Source organism: Salvelinus alpinus, chromosome 1 (genome assembly GCF_045679555.1).
Source record: "Salvelinus alpinus chromosome 1, SLU_Salpinus.1, whole genome shotgun sequence".
Lineage (NCBI taxonomy): Eukaryota > Metazoa > Chordata > Actinopteri > Salmoniformes > Salmonidae > Salvelinus > Salvelinus alpinus.
In genome coordinates, this window is record NC_092086.1 from 110307943 (window position 1) to 110326546 (window position 18604).

Sequence of the window (18604 nt, forward strand, 5' to 3'; positions counted from 1 at the left end):
ATCATACATAGCCTATATAAAACCTTGTTGTTTATTCCAGCTGATTTATTACTATGTCATAAGCTACAACTAGAGTCCGGAGTTGGTTTGGTTACCTTACTACCAGATCAGGAAAAACTCTGGGCACCAGGAAAATAATCCCCCCCCCCACCACTCTGGGACCTGTGGTGCCACCTCTGAAATCACAACACAATGTTTCAAATGAAAAAAACATATCCTATTTGTGATCTACGTCACCAACAACAACATTATGGAGGTGGGGATGGGCTTGCATAGTTTTACATGGCTCAGTGCAGCCAGCAGCTACTGCGACAATTTCAAAATGTAACAGGCTGATACTGCAATTTCAGGTAAAAACTCAATAAAACAAGTCTCAAATATCAGGAAAATGCCTTTACATTCAGCTGTTTAAAAAACATGGCTCTACTATTTACCATTTACCAGTGCTTTACTTGGACATATATAGGTGCCCGGTAGATTATTCATTTTAGGTGCCGGTAGGCTACTGTTTATATGTACCCGAGCTCCACAATACTTTTGAGGCTACAGTAATAGTCTATGAGGACCAGGAGCTCAGTAGAAAATTGGAGGTAGTCTACTCAGCTCTGGTAAACTCCGGCCCAAATCAAGCACTGCCATTTACGTATAGCCTGCTGTAGAAATGAGTGTTGGCTCAACGAGACAAAGCTGTCGGGTGAGTGTAGTGAGCTACCCCGAGGTAGCGGTTGAGACGTAGCAAGTCCGCAAGTTTACATTTGAGTAATATGTGTAGCCGACGGTAGGCTATTTTTACGAAAAGTGTAGCAAGTGTGAAACGGCTCTATGTCTTTCTGCCTCTCACCGCTGCGCATATCAGCCAACCAGACCGAAAATTGATGATGTAGGCTAAATCAAGTGTTATCAAGTGTTAATCGAACGTTATGCTGATGTGGCAGTACCGTTGATATTTAAACTAGGAAGCTTCCTAGCTACACACATTCGACCGGTGACTGCATGTCTCAAGCAATGCATGTTTGGAAACCGGGCGCGCGCAATCTCCATACAAAGCGCAGACTGGGAAAAAGGCGCAACCGGTCTCCCTGTCTCCGCAACCAACGGACGGGTGACATTTATACAAAAACTATTATTTTTGGGAAAAATTATACCACCAACCAAAATGGCACTTTGGAGACTGAAATGGCAATGTGCTCTATACAGGTAAAGTCCTATCTGTGCACGTGCCTGCCCTACACATACCCTCTCCCTACCCCTCACCCACCCACCCTTACCTTATACCCTACCCTGTCCCTACCCCGCACCTACCCTTACCATATATCCTCCCTAACCCTATGCCTACCCTCTCTCTGCACCTCTCCCACCCACCCTTACATTATACTCTATCATAATCCCCCCTACCCCTATGCTCTCCATACCCCTCACCCACCTTACCACTACCCTCACCCTACCCCTCACCCACCTTACCACTACCCTCACCCTACCCCTCACCCACCTTATCACCACCCTCACCCTACCCCTCACCCACCTTACCACTACCCTCACCCTACCCCTCACCCACCTTACCACTACCCTCACCCTACCCCTCACCCACCTTACCACCACCCTCACCCTACCCCTCACCCACCTTACCACTACCCTCACCCTACCCCTCACCCACCTTACCACTACCCTCACCCTACCCCTCACCCACCTTACCACCACCCTCACCCTACCCCTCACCCACCTTACCACTACCCTCACCCTACCCCTCACCCACCTTAGCACTACCCTCACCCTACCCCTCACCCACCTTACCACTACCCTCACCCTACCCCTCACCCACCTTACCACTACCCTCACCCTACCCCTCACCCACCTTACCACTACCCTCACCCTACCCCTCACCCACCTTACCACTACCCTCACCCTACCCCTCACCCACCTTACCACTACCCTCACCCTACCCCTCACCCACCTTACCACTACCCTCACTCACCTTACCACTACCCTCACCCTACCCCTCACCCACCTTACCACTACCCTCACCCTACCCCTCACCCACCTTACCACTACCCTCACCCTACCCCTCACCCACCTTAACACTACCCTCACCCTACCCCTCACCCACCTTACCGCTACCCTCACCCACCTTACCGCTACCCTCACCCTACCCCTCACCCACCTTAGCACTACCCTCACCCTACCCCTCACCCACCTTACCACTACCCTCACCCTACCCCTCACCCACCTTACCACCACCCTCACCTTACCCCTCACCCACCTTACCACTACCCTCACCCTACCCCTCACCCACCTTACCACCACCCTCACCCTACCCCTCACCCACCTTAGCACTACCCTCACCCTACCCCTCACCCACCTTACCACTACCCTCACCCTACCCCTCACCCACCTTACCACTACCCTCACCCTACCCCTCACCCACCTTAGCACTACCCTCACCCTACCCCTCACCCACCTTACCACTACCCTCACCCTACCCCTCACCCACCTTACCACTACCCTCACCCTACCCCTCACCCACCTTACCACCACCCTCACCCTACCCCTCACCCACCTTACCACTACCCTCACCCTACCCCTCACCCACCTTACCACTACCCTCACCCTACCGCTCACCCACCTTACCACTACCCTCACCCTAACCCTCACCCACCTTACCACTACCCTCACCCTACCCCTCACCCACCTTACCACCACCCTCACCTTACCCCTCACCCACCTTACCACTACCCTCACCCTACCGCTCACCCACCTTACCACTACCCTCACCCTACCCCTCACCCACCTTACCACTACCCTCACCCTACCCCTCACCCACCTTACCACCACCCTCACCTTACCCCTCACCCACCTTACCACTACCCTCACCCTACCGCTCACCCACCTTACCACTACCCTCACCCTACCCCTCACCCACCTTACCACTACCCTCACCCTACCCCTCACCCACCTTACCACTACCCTCACCCTACCCCTCACCCACCTTACCACTACCCTCACCCTACCCCTCACCCACCTTAGCACTACCCTCACCCTACCCCTCACCCACCTTACCACTACCCTCACCCTACCCCTCACCCACCTTACCACTACCCTCACCCTACCGCTCACCCACCTTACCACCACCCTCACCCTACCCCTCACCCACCTTACCACTACCCTCACCCTACCCCTCACCCACCTTACCACTACCCCCACCCTACCCCTCACCCACCTTACCACTACCCTCACCCTACCCCTCACCCACCTTACCACTACCCTCACCCTACCCCTCACCCACCTTACCACCACCCTCACCCTACCCCTCACCCACCTTACCACTACCCTCACCCTACCCCTCACCCACCTTACCACTACCCTCACCCACCTTACCACTACCCTCACCCTACCCCTCACCCACCTTACCACTACCCTCACTCACCTTACCACTACCCTCACCCTACCCCTCACCCACCTTACCACTACCCTCACCCTACCCCTCACCCACCTTAGCACTACCCTCACCCTACCCCTCACCCACCTTAACACTACCCTCACCCTACCCCTCACCCACCTTACCGCTACCCTCACCCACTTTACCGCTACCCTCACCCTACCCCTCACCCACCTTACCACTACCCTCACCCTACCCCTCACCCACCTTACCACTACCCTCACCCTACCCCTCACCCACCTTACCACCACCCTCACCTTACCCCTCACCCACCTTACCACTACCCTCACCCTACCGCTCACCCACCTTACCACTACCCTCACCCTACCCCTCACCCACCTTACCACTACCCTCACCCACCTTACCACTACCCTCACCCTACCCCTCACCCACCTTACCACTACCCTCACCCTACCCCTCACCCACCTTAGCACTACCCTCACCCTACCCCTCACCCACCTTACCACTACCCTCACCCTACCCCTCACCCACCTTACCGCTACCCTCACCCACCTTACCACTACCCTCACCCTACCCCTCACCCACCTTAGCACTACCCTCACCCTACCCCTCACCCACCTTACCACTACCCTCACCCTACCCCTCACCCACCTTACCACCACCCTCACCCTACCCCTCACCCACCTTACCACTACCCTCACCCTACCCCTCACCCACCTTACCACTACCCTCACCCTACCGCTCACCCACCTTACCACTACCCTCACCCTACCCCTCACCCACCTTACCACTACCCTCACCCTACCCCTCACCCACCTTACCACTACCCTCACCCTACCCCTCACCCACCTTACCACTACCCTCACCCACCTTACCACTACCCTCACCCACCTTACCACTACCCTCACCCTACCCCTCACCCACCTTACCACTACCCTCACCCTACCCCTCACCCACCTTAGCACTACCCTCACCCTACCCCTCACCCACCTTAACACTACCCTCACCCTACCCCTCACCCACCTTACCACTACCCTCACCCTACCCCTCACCCACCTTAGCACTACCCTCACCCTACCCCTCACCCACCTTAACACTACCCTCACCCTACCCCTCACCCACCTTACCACTACCCTCACCCACCTTACCACTACCCTCACCCACCTTACCACTACCCTCACCCTACCCCTCACCCACCTTACCACTACCCTCACCCTACCCCTCACCCACCTTAGCACTACCCTCACCCTACCCCTCACCCACCTTAGCACTACCCTCACCCTACCCCTCACCCACCTTACCACTACCCTCACCCACCTTACCACTACCCTCACCCACCTTACCACTACCCTCACCCTACCCCTCACCCACCTTACCGCTACCCTCACCCTACCCCTCACCCACCTTTTTTTATTTAAACGTTTTTATTGAACCTTTATTTAACACCTTCACCCCACCCTCACCCCTATCCTGAGCTGTTCTTATAAATTAATATTCTGTATTATGTCATGTTTTATGTTCTGTGTGGACTCCAGGAAGAGTAGCTGCTTTATGTTCTGTGTGGACTCCAGGAAGAGTAGCTGCTTAATGTGCTGTGTGGACTCCAGGAAGAGTAGCTGCTTTATGTTCTGTGTGGACTCCAGGAAGAGTAGCTGCTTTATGTTCTGTGTGGACTCCAGGAAGAGTAACTGCTTTATGTTCTGTGTAGACTCCAGGAAGAGTAGCTGCTTTATGTTCTGTGTGGACTCCAGGAAGAGTAACTGCTTTATGTTCTGTGTGGACTCCAGGAAGAGTAGCTGCTTTATGTTCTGTGTGGACTCCAGGAAGAGTAACTGCTTTATGTTCTGTGTGGACCCCAGGAAGAGTAGCTGCTTTATGTTCTGTGTGGACTCCAGGAAGAGTAACTGCTTTATGTTCTGTGTGGACTCCAGGAAGAGTAGCTGCTTTATGTTCTGTGTGGACCCCAGGAAGAGTAGCTGCTTTATGTTCTGTGTGGACTCCAGGAAGAGTAGCTGCTTTATGTTCTGTGTGGACTCCAGGAAGAGTAACTGCTTTATGTTCTGTGTGGACTCCAGGAAGAGTAGCTGCTTTATGTTCTGTGTGGACCCCAGGAAGAGTAGCTGCTTTATGTTCTGTGTGGACCCCAGGAAGAGTAGCTGCTTTATGTTCTGTGTGGACCCCAGGAAGAGTAGCTGCTTTATGTTCTGTGTGGACCCCAGGAAGAGTAGCTGCTTTATGTTCTGTGTGGACCTCAGGAAGAGTAGCTGCTTTATGTTCTGTGTGGACTCCAGGAAGAGTAGCTGCTTTATGTTCTGTGTGGACCCCAGGAAGAGTAGTTGCTTTAGCAACAGTTAGCGAGGCTCCTAATAAAAGACAGAAAATAGTGAATGTCTTCTATTTTAATAGTCTATTCTCTGTTCAGTCATTGTCCTTGGTTTGTGATCAGAATGAAAAGCCAACAGCAATTAGCCAGGCGTTTGAGACCTTGCTGAGGGGTTTTATGGTAATCAGTGTAGTAGTAGTGGCTACTGCTAATTGCATTGTTTTAAATCACTGTGTTGAGAGGGACTCATTACGTTTTCAATGATATTTCACATTAAAATGACTCAACGTATGAATGTGTTTGTAGAAGTTAAAACAAGCAACAATTGTATAACAGCATATTTAATTTGAAGCAGACATTCTTGTTTGTGTGCTATTGTATTACTGTAAGTATTTTTATAGTGCACAGCACACCTGTTTTCTAAGACTGGTTCTTCACAAGCAATGAAAACCAAACATCCGTTTTTGGGGCCATTTAATTGCAGTGCCCAACCTGATACTTGGGCCCCTCCCTTATACGCCTCTGTGCTTTGGAAGGATAATACTGGGAGACATAGATGTTGACAAATTTTCCAAAATAGTGGACACATTTACAAATTTGAGACAAAAATAAACAAGCAAGGAAACAAGAAAGATTTGTAGCTACTCTTTTAATACTGTACAGCTAAAAAAACAAAAATCAGCAGGTCATATGATGTCTGAGGCCCGACATTGATTAACCCAAAGAATATAGGTATACAGTAGGTCTATACTTGGTAAGCATTGACATCACTGATTACACCTTTTCATTATGTTCTCTATACGTGTCTAAAGAGCCTTCACAATGATGTGTGTTTTTACCTGCCACCAGGCACCAACCGACACACACCAGCACACACCCAACGCGATCACACAATCAGATAGCCCACCACACCACAGAACACACCCTGACCCAACATAAAAAGAAAGATAGCCCACTTATGTCATTGCCTTTCTTCACTGTTATTTGCTTTTGTAATATTATATTGCTTAATTCCTGGCAGCATGGGCTTTGTATTGAGCCCCTACCACAACCCTCGACAACCCCAGTCCTAGCCCCAGTTCCAGAGCACCAATTTCAGCCTTAGCTCCAATCCCAACCCCAGTCCCAGTTCTAGAGACCTTGTCCCAGTTCTAGAGACCCTGTCCCAGTTCTAGAGACCCTGTCCTAGTTCTATAGACCCTGTCCCAGTTCTATAGACCCTGTCCCAGTTCTATAGACCCTGTCCCAGTTCTAGAGACCTTGTCCCAGTTCTATAGACCCTGTCCCAGTTCTAGAGACCCTGTCCCAGTTCTAGAGACCCTGTCCCAGTTCTATAGACCCTGTCCCAGTTCTATAGACCCTGTCCCAGTTCTAGAGCCCCTGTCCCAGTTCTAGAGACCCAGTCCCAGCTACTATTTCAGTTCCAGCCCCAGTCCAAACATACACCCAGTTCTATTCTCAGCCAAAGTCCCAGACCAGACCCACCTGGGTTTCAGAACCAGCCCTAGCCCCAGGTATTGTTTCAAACCCAAGCCACAGACCTGGCCATAGCACCAAGCCTTATCATAAACCCAAACAAATCCAGTTCTAGTCCCAGGCCCAGCCCCAATGCTATTACTGTGTGAGCAGGTTGATTTGTAGGCTTGGCCTGTGTGTGCGTCACTCTCCTACCCTCCACACAGCACAGGTGGACGTGTGGGGAACACTGCCAAATAGTTGGGCCTGGAGAGAGGGAGGGGTTTTGGTAGGTAGGTGGGTGGGTGTTCACATTTTAACTGTTGGTAATGTTCATTTTCCCCACACTTCCTAAATCAGTGACACACCTTCAGAGCAAAGTTGAGCTCTTCTGTCTCTGTCTATCTCTCTTTCTTTCTTTCTCTCTCACTTTCGCATGCATGCCTGCCACAGAGGCTAGGACTCTGCTTCCTGACAGACAGGGACTGAGAGTAGCGTGAGAAGAAGAAACTGAAATCCAAAACGCCTGTCTGCTAAAAGGTCAGTAACATCTTTTCGTTCACACAAACTCATTAGTAAAGATGTCTGTTGAAGTGAGTAGAGTTCAGTGTTCACATTATGATACATCCTCAGAGTTTGTTTTACATTATAGGGTCTGCATGTACCCCACACTTACTGCCTAAACTGTGGCTGGTCTCATTTCAGCAAGTCTCTCCTTTACTAGAAAGTCAAACTGTACTGAGGAAGCAGTACAATTGATGATGACTTGTTGACTAGATTGCAATGCAGTCCCTCTGTTGTGTGTTGGTTATTGTCAGAAGCATGTAATGTCTTAGTAATTACATCATAAAATCATTCACATGAATGCACTTGTGGTAATATAATGCCTTGGCATGACAGTGACATCTCCTTGTTGTCTTGAGACTTCCTCAAGAGCATCTTCAATGGAATACTGGAATGGGTTTGAAAAAGGGTAACGTAATAATAAAGTGACTGAATACCACTTTCAAACAGTTATATCAGAAAATTCTACAACAACATTTTAGTAAATCTTACAGATTTTACATAACAGAAATGTTTTTTTTATTTTTATTAATCACCTACAACAACATTACGCCCTCATAATCGTGTATAAATGTCATTATGCCCAGAAATAGAGAGAATCCAGCGGGCCGGCTCTCAATGGTCAAGGTTATATCAGTCTATATCAGGCTATATCAGGCTATATCAGTCTATATCAGTCTATATCAGTCTATATCAGGCTATATCAGGCTATATCAGGTTATATCAGGCTATATCAGTCTATATCAGTCTATATCAGTCTATATCAGGTTATATCAGGCTATATTAGGTTATATCAGTCTATATCAGGCTATATCAGGCTATATCAGGTTATATCAGGCTATATCAGGCTATATCAGGCTATATTAGGTTATATCATGCTATATCAGGCTATATCAGGTTATATCAGGCTATATCAGGTTATATCAGGCTATATCAGGCTATATCAGGTTATATCAGGCTATATTAGGTTATATCAGGCTATATTAGGTTATATCAGGCTATATCAGGTTATATCAGGCTATATCAGGTTATATCAGGCTATATCAGGTTATATCAGGCTATATCAGGTTATATCAGGCTATATCAGGCTATATCAGGCTATATCAGGTTATATCAGGCTATATCAGGCTATATCAGGTTATATCAGTCTATATCAGTCTATATCAGGCTATATTAGGTTATATCAGGCTATATCAGGTTATATCAGGTTATATCAGGCTATATCAGGTTATATCAGTCTATATCAGTCTATATCAGGCTATATTAGGTTATATCAGGCTATATTAGGTTATATCATGCTATATCAGGCTATATCAGGCTATATCAGGCTATATTAGGTTATATCATGCTATATCAGGCTATATTAGGTTATATCATGCTATATCAGGCTATATCAGGCTATATCAGGTTATATCAGGCTATATCAGGCTATATCAGGCTATATTAGGTTATATCATGCTATATCAGTCTATATCAGGTTATATCAGGCTATATCAGGTTATATCAGGCTATATCAGGCTATATCAGGTTATATCAGGCTATATTAGGTTATATCAGGCTATATTAGGTTATATCAGGCTATATCAGGTTATATCAGGCTATATCAGGTTATATCAGGCTATATCAGGTTATATCAGGCTATATCAGGCTATATCAGGCTATATCAGGTTATATCAGGCTATATCAGGCTATATCAGGTTATATCAGGCTATATCAGGCTATATCAGGCTATATCAGGCTATATCAGGTTATATCAGGCTATATCAGGCTATATCAGGCTATATCAGGCTATATCAGGCTATATCAGGTTATATCAGGCTATATCAAGTTATATCAGGCTATATCAGGCTATATCAGGATATATCAGGCTATATTAGGTGTGTAGGTCGGCAGATGACTGACAGATTCAATTATTCATCTAGCATTATTGTGCCCCCGTCACATTAAATAGACATCTGTTGTAGATGCATGCTAGTCTGAGATTTCCTTTCAAACCATAAGTGAGAATGGGTTTGGATCAGGGCTCAGTACCATAATTCTCTCTACATGTCAGTCATTAGTCAATGATTGATATCTGATGATGATTACACCAGCAGACCCACCCTGCAGAGAAAGGTGTGTGTGTGTGTGTCAACACTCGAAAAGGGTTACTTAAGCAATAAGGCCCGAGGGGGTGTGGTTTATGGTCAATATACCACGGCTAAGGGCTGTTCTTATGAATGACACAACGCGGAGCGCCTGGATACAGCCCTTAGCCGTGGTATATTGGCCATATAACACAAACCCCTGAGGTGCCTTATTGCTATTTTAAACTGGTTACCAACGTAATTAGCGCAGTAAAAATACACGTTTTGTCATACCAATGGTATACGGTCTGATATACCACGGCTTTCAGCCAATCAGCATTCAGGGCTCGAACCACCCAGGTTATAATTGTGGATAGCCAACATGTGCCACTGTAGTGCACCACACCTCTGTCTATTGAATAAATCTACCAGGGCTCTTTCATTTCAGTCACTCACTGGGACAACAAGTTTTATCACAGTTGAACCTGATCCCAGAGGTTGTTTTGTTACAGCATACCGGATACTTTTACATCGGTGTGTTAACAATACAACCCAGGAGCAGCCAGCCTCTCTTGTGTGTGTGTGCGCAGCTCTAGTGTGGTGTGGGAATGCAACAGGCAGTGCAATGCTCAGACAGGCGTGTTTACAGTGGAGTACCAACATCCCACATGGCAACAACCCTGCCATGTCTCTTTCTACCCTCCCCTGCCTTTGACTCAAAACCACAATTTAGACAAAGCGGGGCAAAGTATGGCCGCCGGGCACTTCAATCCGTCCCGCGAGACATATATATTTTTTTTAAATACTTATTTAATTTGTATACATTTTTTTTCTCCCCAATTTCGTGATATCCAATTGGTAGTTAGTCTTGTCCCATCGCTGCAACTCCCGTACGGATTCGGGAGAGGCGAAGGTTGAGAGCCATCCGTCCTCTGAAACACAACCCAGCCAAGCCAAACTGCTTCTTGACACACTGCTCGCTTAACCCGGAAGCCAGCCACACTAATGTGTCGGAGGAAACAACGTACACCTGGCGACCGTGTTAGCGTGCACTGCGCCTGGCCTGCCATAGGAGTCGCTAGTGCGCGATGGGACAAGGAAATCTCACCCTGCCAAACCCTCTCCTAACCCGGACGATGCTGAGCCAAACCCTCCCCTAACCCGGACGACGCTGGGCCAAACCCTCTCCTAACCCGGACGACGCTGGGCCAAACACTCCCCTAACCCGGACGACGCTGGGCCAAACCCTCTCCTAACCCGGACGACGCTGGGCCAAACCCTCTCCTAACCCGGACGACGCTGGGCCAAACCCTCTCCTAACCCGGACGACGCTGGGCCAAACCCTCTCCTAACCCGGACGACGCTGGGCCAAACACTCCCCTAACCCGGACGACGCTGGGCCAAACCCTCCCCTAACCCGGACGACGCTGGGCCAAACCCTCTCCTAACCCGGACGACGCTGGGCCAAACCCTCTCCTAACCCGGACGGCGCTGGGCCAAACCCTCCCCTAACCCGGACGACGCTGGGCCAAACCCTCCCCTAACCCGGACGACGCTGGGCCAAACCCTCTCCTAACCCGGACGACGCTGGGCCAAACCCTCTCCTAACCCGGACGACGTTGGGCCAAACCCTCTCCTAACCCGGACGACGCTGGGCCAATTGTGCGCCGCCTCATGGGTCTCCCGGTCACAGTCAGCTGTGACACACCCTGGGACCGAACCCGAGTCTGTAGTGACGCCTCTAGCACTGCGATGCAGTGCCTTAAACCGCTGCACTACTCGGGAGGCCCCCGCGATTTTAACTAACAATTGGTCCCCCCAAAAATGCGGCCCTCCGTTGAATTTCAAAATCCCCAAGTTGCCCTCGAGCCAAAATGTTTGCCCACCCCTGATCTAGACGGCCATTTAACAATAACAGTACAAGCTACACGATAATCCATTCACACAATACTGAGGTGTAATAATGCCAGATTCCAGATTCCATAGTCCCGTAGTGGACAGCTAAATTATCATCCATAGTCCCGTAGTGGACAGCTAAATTATCATCCATAGTCCCGTAGTGGACAGCTAAATTATCATCCATAGTCCCGTAGTGGACAGCTAATTATCATCCATAGTCCCATAGTGGACAGCTAAATTATCATCCATAGTCCCGTAGTGGACAGCTAATTATCATCCATAGTCCCGTAGTGGACAGCTAATTATCATCCATAGTCCCATAGTGGACAGCTAAATTATCATCCATAGTCCCGTAGTGGACAGCTAATTATCATCCATAGTCCCGTAGTGGACAGCTAAATTATCATCCATAGTCCCATAGTGGACAGCTAAATTATCATCCATAGTCCCATAGTGGACAGCTAATTATCATCCATAGTCCCGTAGTGGACAGCTAATTATCATCCATAGTCCCATAGTGGACAGCTAAATTATCATCCATAGTCCCGTAGTGGACAGCTAATTATCATCCATAGTCCCGTAGTGGACAGCTAATTATCATCCATAGTCCCATAGTGGACAGCTAAATTATCATCCATAGTCCCGTAGTGGACAGCTAATTATCATCCATAGTCCCGTAGTGGACAGCTAAATTATCATCCATAGTCCCATAGTGGACAGCTAAATTATCATCCATAGTCCCATAGTGGACAGCTAAATTATCATCCATAGTCCCATAGTGGACAGCTAATTATCATCCATAGTCCCATAGTGTTATAATGCCTGCTGAGGCCCTGTCCCATAGTGTTATAATGCCTGCTGAGGCCCTGTCCTATAGTGTTATAATGCCTGCTGAGGCCCTGTCCTATAGTGTTATAATGCCTGCTGAGGCCCTGTCCTATAGTGTTATAATGCCTGCTGAGGCCCTGTCCTATAGTGTTATAATGCCTGCTGAGGCCCTGTCCTATAGTGTTATAATGCATAATGCCTGCTGAGGCCCTGTCCTATAGTGTTATAATGGCTGCTGAGGCCCTGTGCCATAGTGTTATAATGGCTGCTGAGGCCCTGTGCCATAGTGTTATAATGGCTGCTGAGGCCCTGTGCCATAGTGTTATAATGGCTGCTGAGGCCCTGTGCCATAGTGTTATAATGCCTGCTGAGGCCCTGTCCCGTAGTGTTATAATGCCTGCTGAGGCCCTGTCCTATAGTGTTATAATGGCTGCTGAGGCCCTGTCCTATAGTGTTATAATGCCTGCTGAGGCCCTGTCCCATAGTGTTATAATGCCTGCTGAGGCCCTGTCCTATAGTGTTATAATGCCTGTTGAGGCCCTGTCCTATAGTGTTATAATGCCTGCTGAGGCCCTGTCCTATAGTGTTGTAATGCCTGCTGAGGCCCTGTGGCCCTGTCACAGTAACATGAAGAGAAACTAGCTCAAGGTTTGGGGGCTATAAGGGGCTATCTCTGCAGTGTGTGTGAGTGTGTGATCGTGGTCATGTGTGAGTACCATCCTCCTCCACCTCCTCATCAGGTTGTGTTGTGTGTGAGTAAGCAGCCATCACAGAGCAAAGCAGCTGAATAGAGGAAGTGGGAGGATACTTGAAAAGGTTGGGAGGAGACTTGAAGAGGGTGGGAGGAGGCTTGAAGAGGGTGTCGTGGGTGGGAGGTCTGATCACTGCCAAAAAAGCAAGTTTGGGGGATTTGTGTACTCTGTGTTACTCACGAACAAACTCCGTTTTCAAATCGTCAGGCATACACTCACACACCCAGAGGTCTCACCCTCCCTCTCTTTCTGTCCCTCTATCTATTTCTGTTCCTCACACACACACACACACACACACACACACACACACACACACACACACACACACACACACACACACACACACACACACACACACACACACACACACACACACACACACACACACACACACACACACACACACACACACACACACCACACACACACACACACACACACACACACACACACACACACACACACACACACACACACACACACACACACACACACACACACACACACACACACACACACACACAAACTATCTCTCTCCCCTTCTCTCTATTCAATTTAAATTTCTCTCTCTTTCTCTCTCTCACTCTCACGCTCTTCTTCTTGCCTCCTCTCTCTCTCTCTCTCTCTCTCTCTCTCTCTCTCTCCCTCTTGCCTCCTCTCTCTCTCTCTCTCTCCCTCTTGCCTCCTCTCTCTCTCCCTCTTGCCTCCTCTCTCCTTCTCAATACAATTCAAATGGCTTTATTGGCAGGGGACACGTGGTAACATTGCCAAAGCAAGTGAAATAGATAATAAACAAAAGTGAAATAAACAATACAAAAATGAACAGTAAACATTACACTCACAAGTTTCAAAAGAATAGACACATTTCAAATGTCATCGCTCTCTCTCGCTCTCTCTCAATCTTGCCTCTTCTCTCTCCCTCTCCATCTCACTCTCTCTCTCTCTCTCTTGCCTCTTCTCTCTCCCTCTCCATCTCACACTCTCTCTCTCTCTTGCCTCTTCTCTCTCCCTCTCCATCTCACACTCTCTCTCTCTCTCTACTTGCTCTGAAGATTGAGTAGACTGACATGCAATAGTGTATGGCTTAGTCAATCACTGTTTCCCTCCACTCCTTGTCCTCGACTCACACTGTCTTTCCCCCAATGCTAAAATAATCTATAATGACATACTGGTAATAGGCTAGTGTGAACCAAGTCTTCATACGGCCATTAAACAACAACAAAAACATCATGGCTTTGGATCAGTATTGGAATTTACAGTAAACTACTTATGATAATTGTAGCTCAACTAGAATATCAAACCTCAAATATGAATGTTGTACAGTAATTGTCTTGAACACAAAGCATACTGTATGTGACATGATGGTGATAAAGTCCTTGAGAAGAGAATCTATCTACTGTTAGTTATGTAGGAGTTTCCTGTGTGGACAAGCGAGCTCATCATAAATAGTCCTGGTAACCACTGGCAACCCCCTGAGCAGAGCTCACTTTCCACCTAGCCTCTCCTAGCCTTCACAGTCACGACTCTCAGACGATCAAGTGAAATGAACTCAAAGTAAATCAACAAGACAACAACAGACGGGGCACTGGAAGACCAGAAAATTAGACCACATCATTTCGTACATCTTTCGAAGATCTGTGTTGAAGAAGTGGGTCTACCGACCTTGTGTGATGCGGGACATGGGGAAGGAAGGGATGTCAGTTTAAAGAAGACATGAGTGTGTGGGCTAACGTATCTAGCGCTGTACTGTGTGTGCTGTACTTCGGAAGGCTGCAGTGATCTACCCACCCACCCCAGACACACAGCAGCTTGTGTGGGTCTGGTTCATGAAAGCAGATTACTATACACTACATTCCCATGCTCAGAGAGACACGGTGACAGTCTGAAGATACACACAGGACAAGGCTAGCCACTAGACTAGGATGGCCCAACCTATACAGTATCTGATGGGCACAGAGCACCTGCTACGGGCCAGACTGTGTGAGTGCATGTTTTAGAGTGTGGGTGGGGGCGCTATGTGCATACTTGTATACACGGATGTCTGTGTGTGACCATGTGCGTGCCTGTACTGTATGTGCATACTTGTGTCTATCTCTGTCTGTGTGCATGTGTGTCTCTCGCTGTCTGTTGTGTACCGGTCTCTGTGTGCCTGCACTGTAAGTGTGTGTGCCTTGGCGTGACAAGCATCTGTCTGCCCTGCCCTACAGCCTGGCTGCTTTTAATTAGGAGGTGCCAGAGCGCCCCAGGGCAGACAGAGGCTCTCCGCCTCTCCCTCCTCTACTCTCGTCTCTCCTCCCTCCTCCCTCCTCTCCTCTACTCTCCTCCCTCCTCCCTCCTCTTCTCCTCTCTCATCTCCTCTCCTCTCTCCTCTCATCTCCCCTCGTCTCCCACCCTCCTCTCCCTTTTCTGTCCTCTCCTCTTCCTCCTCTATCCTCCTCTCCCTTCCTCCTCTCTCCTCTCCTCTCATCTCCCACCTTTCCTCTCTCCTTTCCTCTCCCCTCCACCCCCTCATCTCTCCTCTTCCTCCTCTCGCTCCCTCCTCTCCCTCTTCTCTCCTCTCCCACCTCTCCTCTCTCCTCCTCTTCTCTCGCTCCTCTCCTCTATCCTCCTCTCCATCCCTCGTCTCCCTACTCACTCCTCTCCTCTCTTTTCCTCTCTCCTCCTGCCCCTCCCTCCTCTATTCCTCTCCCTCTTATCCTCCCCCTCCTCCTCCCCCTCTTCTCCTCCCTTCCCCTCCGCCTCCCCTCTCTCCATTCCTCAGCCTGGACTCCCCCTCGTTATCATCAGCAGAGCCAGGAGATGTCCTCACTCACCCCACAGACCCACACACTGGAAGCACACACACACACACACACACACACACACACACACACACACACACACACACACACACACACACACACACACACACACACACACACACACACACACACACACACACACACACACACACACACACACACACACACACACATACAACTGCGACCACCTGTGAAATAAGCCAGCCAAAGTATAGCTATCTCTCTGTCTGGCTGGTTATACTCATATATGGTTGTGAATAGATTGTGTATTACAGTACATCTCTCCAGAACATGTATATTTCTGGTAATAAAAAAAACCTCCCAACCAGATTAGGATGTTTAGAAACAGACAAAACAAGGGGAATAGTTTCAGTATGTCAGCAGAAAAACAGCTCTGAACCTGAACTCACCCTGAATAGTGGACTACTTAGAGGTGAGCTGGTCTAATGACCTTGCTGTGTGTGGTGTGTGTCTACTGCACTGTACTGCCTGTAAGCTGTCCTTGGAGATGGTTTTTAAGGAGGTCTGTCTGGCTGGTCTGGCAGGTGGGAGATGCGGGGTCTATCTACAGTGGGCATAATAGCTGGCAGAGCTGAACTGTGCGGGGGGGGGGGCCTCCCCTGCCTCGGCCCACGTCTGCTTGCTGCTTCTTTCCCACAGCAACCTTGTCCTCCAGACAACAAGAGCCACATGGTGTGGAGTGGGTTGGGGGGTTGTGGCAGGTGGGGTGGTGGGGGGCAAGATGGCTGGCCTCTGGGTTGGCCTACTCTTACCCATAAAACTGCACTAGCAGCAGAACAGCCCAAACCCACAAGCCTCATTGGTTTACTTTAAGTGGCTGTAGAACAGATTTCTTTCCCCCTTGACCCCTACAGTACAAACAGTAACAACGCAAACAGAAACACACATTTAGGCCTAAAGGCCTCGTCTCCCTTCAAATCAGTTCAGCTGTTGATGATCGAGAGAGCCCTGTTTGCCTAACTAATTTTATGTAAGATCTATGCCAGTCTCTGTGCCAGTCTGCCCCTCCTCATGGGTAAGAGATTGAGAGCCGATCTGCTGCTGAGAGCTGAGTATGTCATGCTGGGAACACAGCGGGTGGAAGCAAACAGGTACTGCAGTGCCCAACACTTACTCAGACCCAGCCTCCTGTGCAGTGCGAACAGACTGCACGAACCCTTAAAGACAAGTCCAACTGAGATGGACCAGTATTTAACCCCTTGTTAGGGGAGCTCTTCAGAGATGGACCAGTATTTAACCCCTTGTTATGGGAGCTCTTCAGAGACTTGCGGAGAACTAACATTAGGAGATTATAGGAAATACTTGTTAAGCTTTTAAGCTTTTAAACAAACCTCAGATATGTGTCGCTAGTAACTCATTTGACTAATTTGAGTTATTTGTTTTAAAAATCTATATACAGGGCCTTCAGAAAGTGTTCACACCCCTAGACATATTCCACATGTTGTTGTGTTACAGCCTGAATTCAAAATGGATTAAATATATTGTTTATACTTTTATTCTCACCCATCTACACACAATACCACATAATGATAAAGTAAAAAAAAAAATGTTTAGATTTTTTTTGCAAATAATTGAAAATTAAATACAGAAATATCTCATTTACATAAGTATTCACACCCCTGAGTCAATACATGTTAGCATCACCTTCGGCAGCGATTACAGCTGTGAGTCTTTCTGGGTAAGTCTCTGAGAGCTTTACACACCTGGATTGTACAATATTTGCACATTATTATTTTTTAAATTCCTCAACCTCTGTCAAGTTAGTTGTTGATCATTGCTCGACAGCTATTTTCAAGTCTTGCCATAGATTTTCAAGACGATTTAAGTCAAACCCGTAATTAGGCAATTCAGGAACATTCAACGTCATCTTGGTAAGCAACTCCTGTCACAGCTGTTGAAAGCAGAGGACCAAGGTGCAGCGTGGTGAGAGTACATTTTATTTATTAAATCAAAATGATGCCGAACAAAACAATAAACATTACAAAAACAAACCGTGAAGCTCAAAGGCTATGTGCCCTATACTAAGTCAACTTCCCACAAACACAGGTGGGAAAAGGGCAGGCTAAGTATGGTTCTCAATCAGAGACAACGATAGACAGCTGCCTCTGATTGAGAACCACACCCGGCCAAACACAAAGAAATACACAACATAGAACATAGAATACCCACCCCAACTCACGCCCTGACCAAACCAAAATAGAGACATAAAAAGGATCTCTAAGTTCAGGGCGTAACAACTCCAGTCTATATTTGTGTTTTAGGTAATTATCCTGCTGAAAGGTGAATTTGTCTCCCAGTGTCTGTTGGAAAGCAGACTGAACCAGGTTTCCTCTAGTATTTTGCTTGTGCTTAGCTTTATTCTGTTTCATTTAATTTTTTTTAAACTCCTGAATCCTTGCCAATGACAAGCATACCCACAACATGATGCAGCCACCACGATACTTGAAAATATGGAGAGTGGTACTCAGTGATGTGTTGTGTTGGATTTGGACCAACATAAC

The 18604-nt window shown here is 48.2% G+C and overlaps 1 protein-coding gene across 1 annotated transcript in view; it reads left to right on the top strand.

Moving 5' to 3' along the window:
- The first annotated feature begins 7477 nt into the window (after positions 1 to 7477).
- LOC139538652 (zinc finger and BTB domain-containing protein 7C) overlaps positions 7478 to 18604 on the top strand; it is a 32155-nt gene continuing 21028 nt past the window's right edge. The window contains exon 1 of the mRNA XM_071340967.1: positions 7478 to 7712. The gene's annotated coding sequence lies outside the window, so the exon portion shown is untranslated. The remainder of the gene's footprint in view (positions 7713 to 18604) is intronic.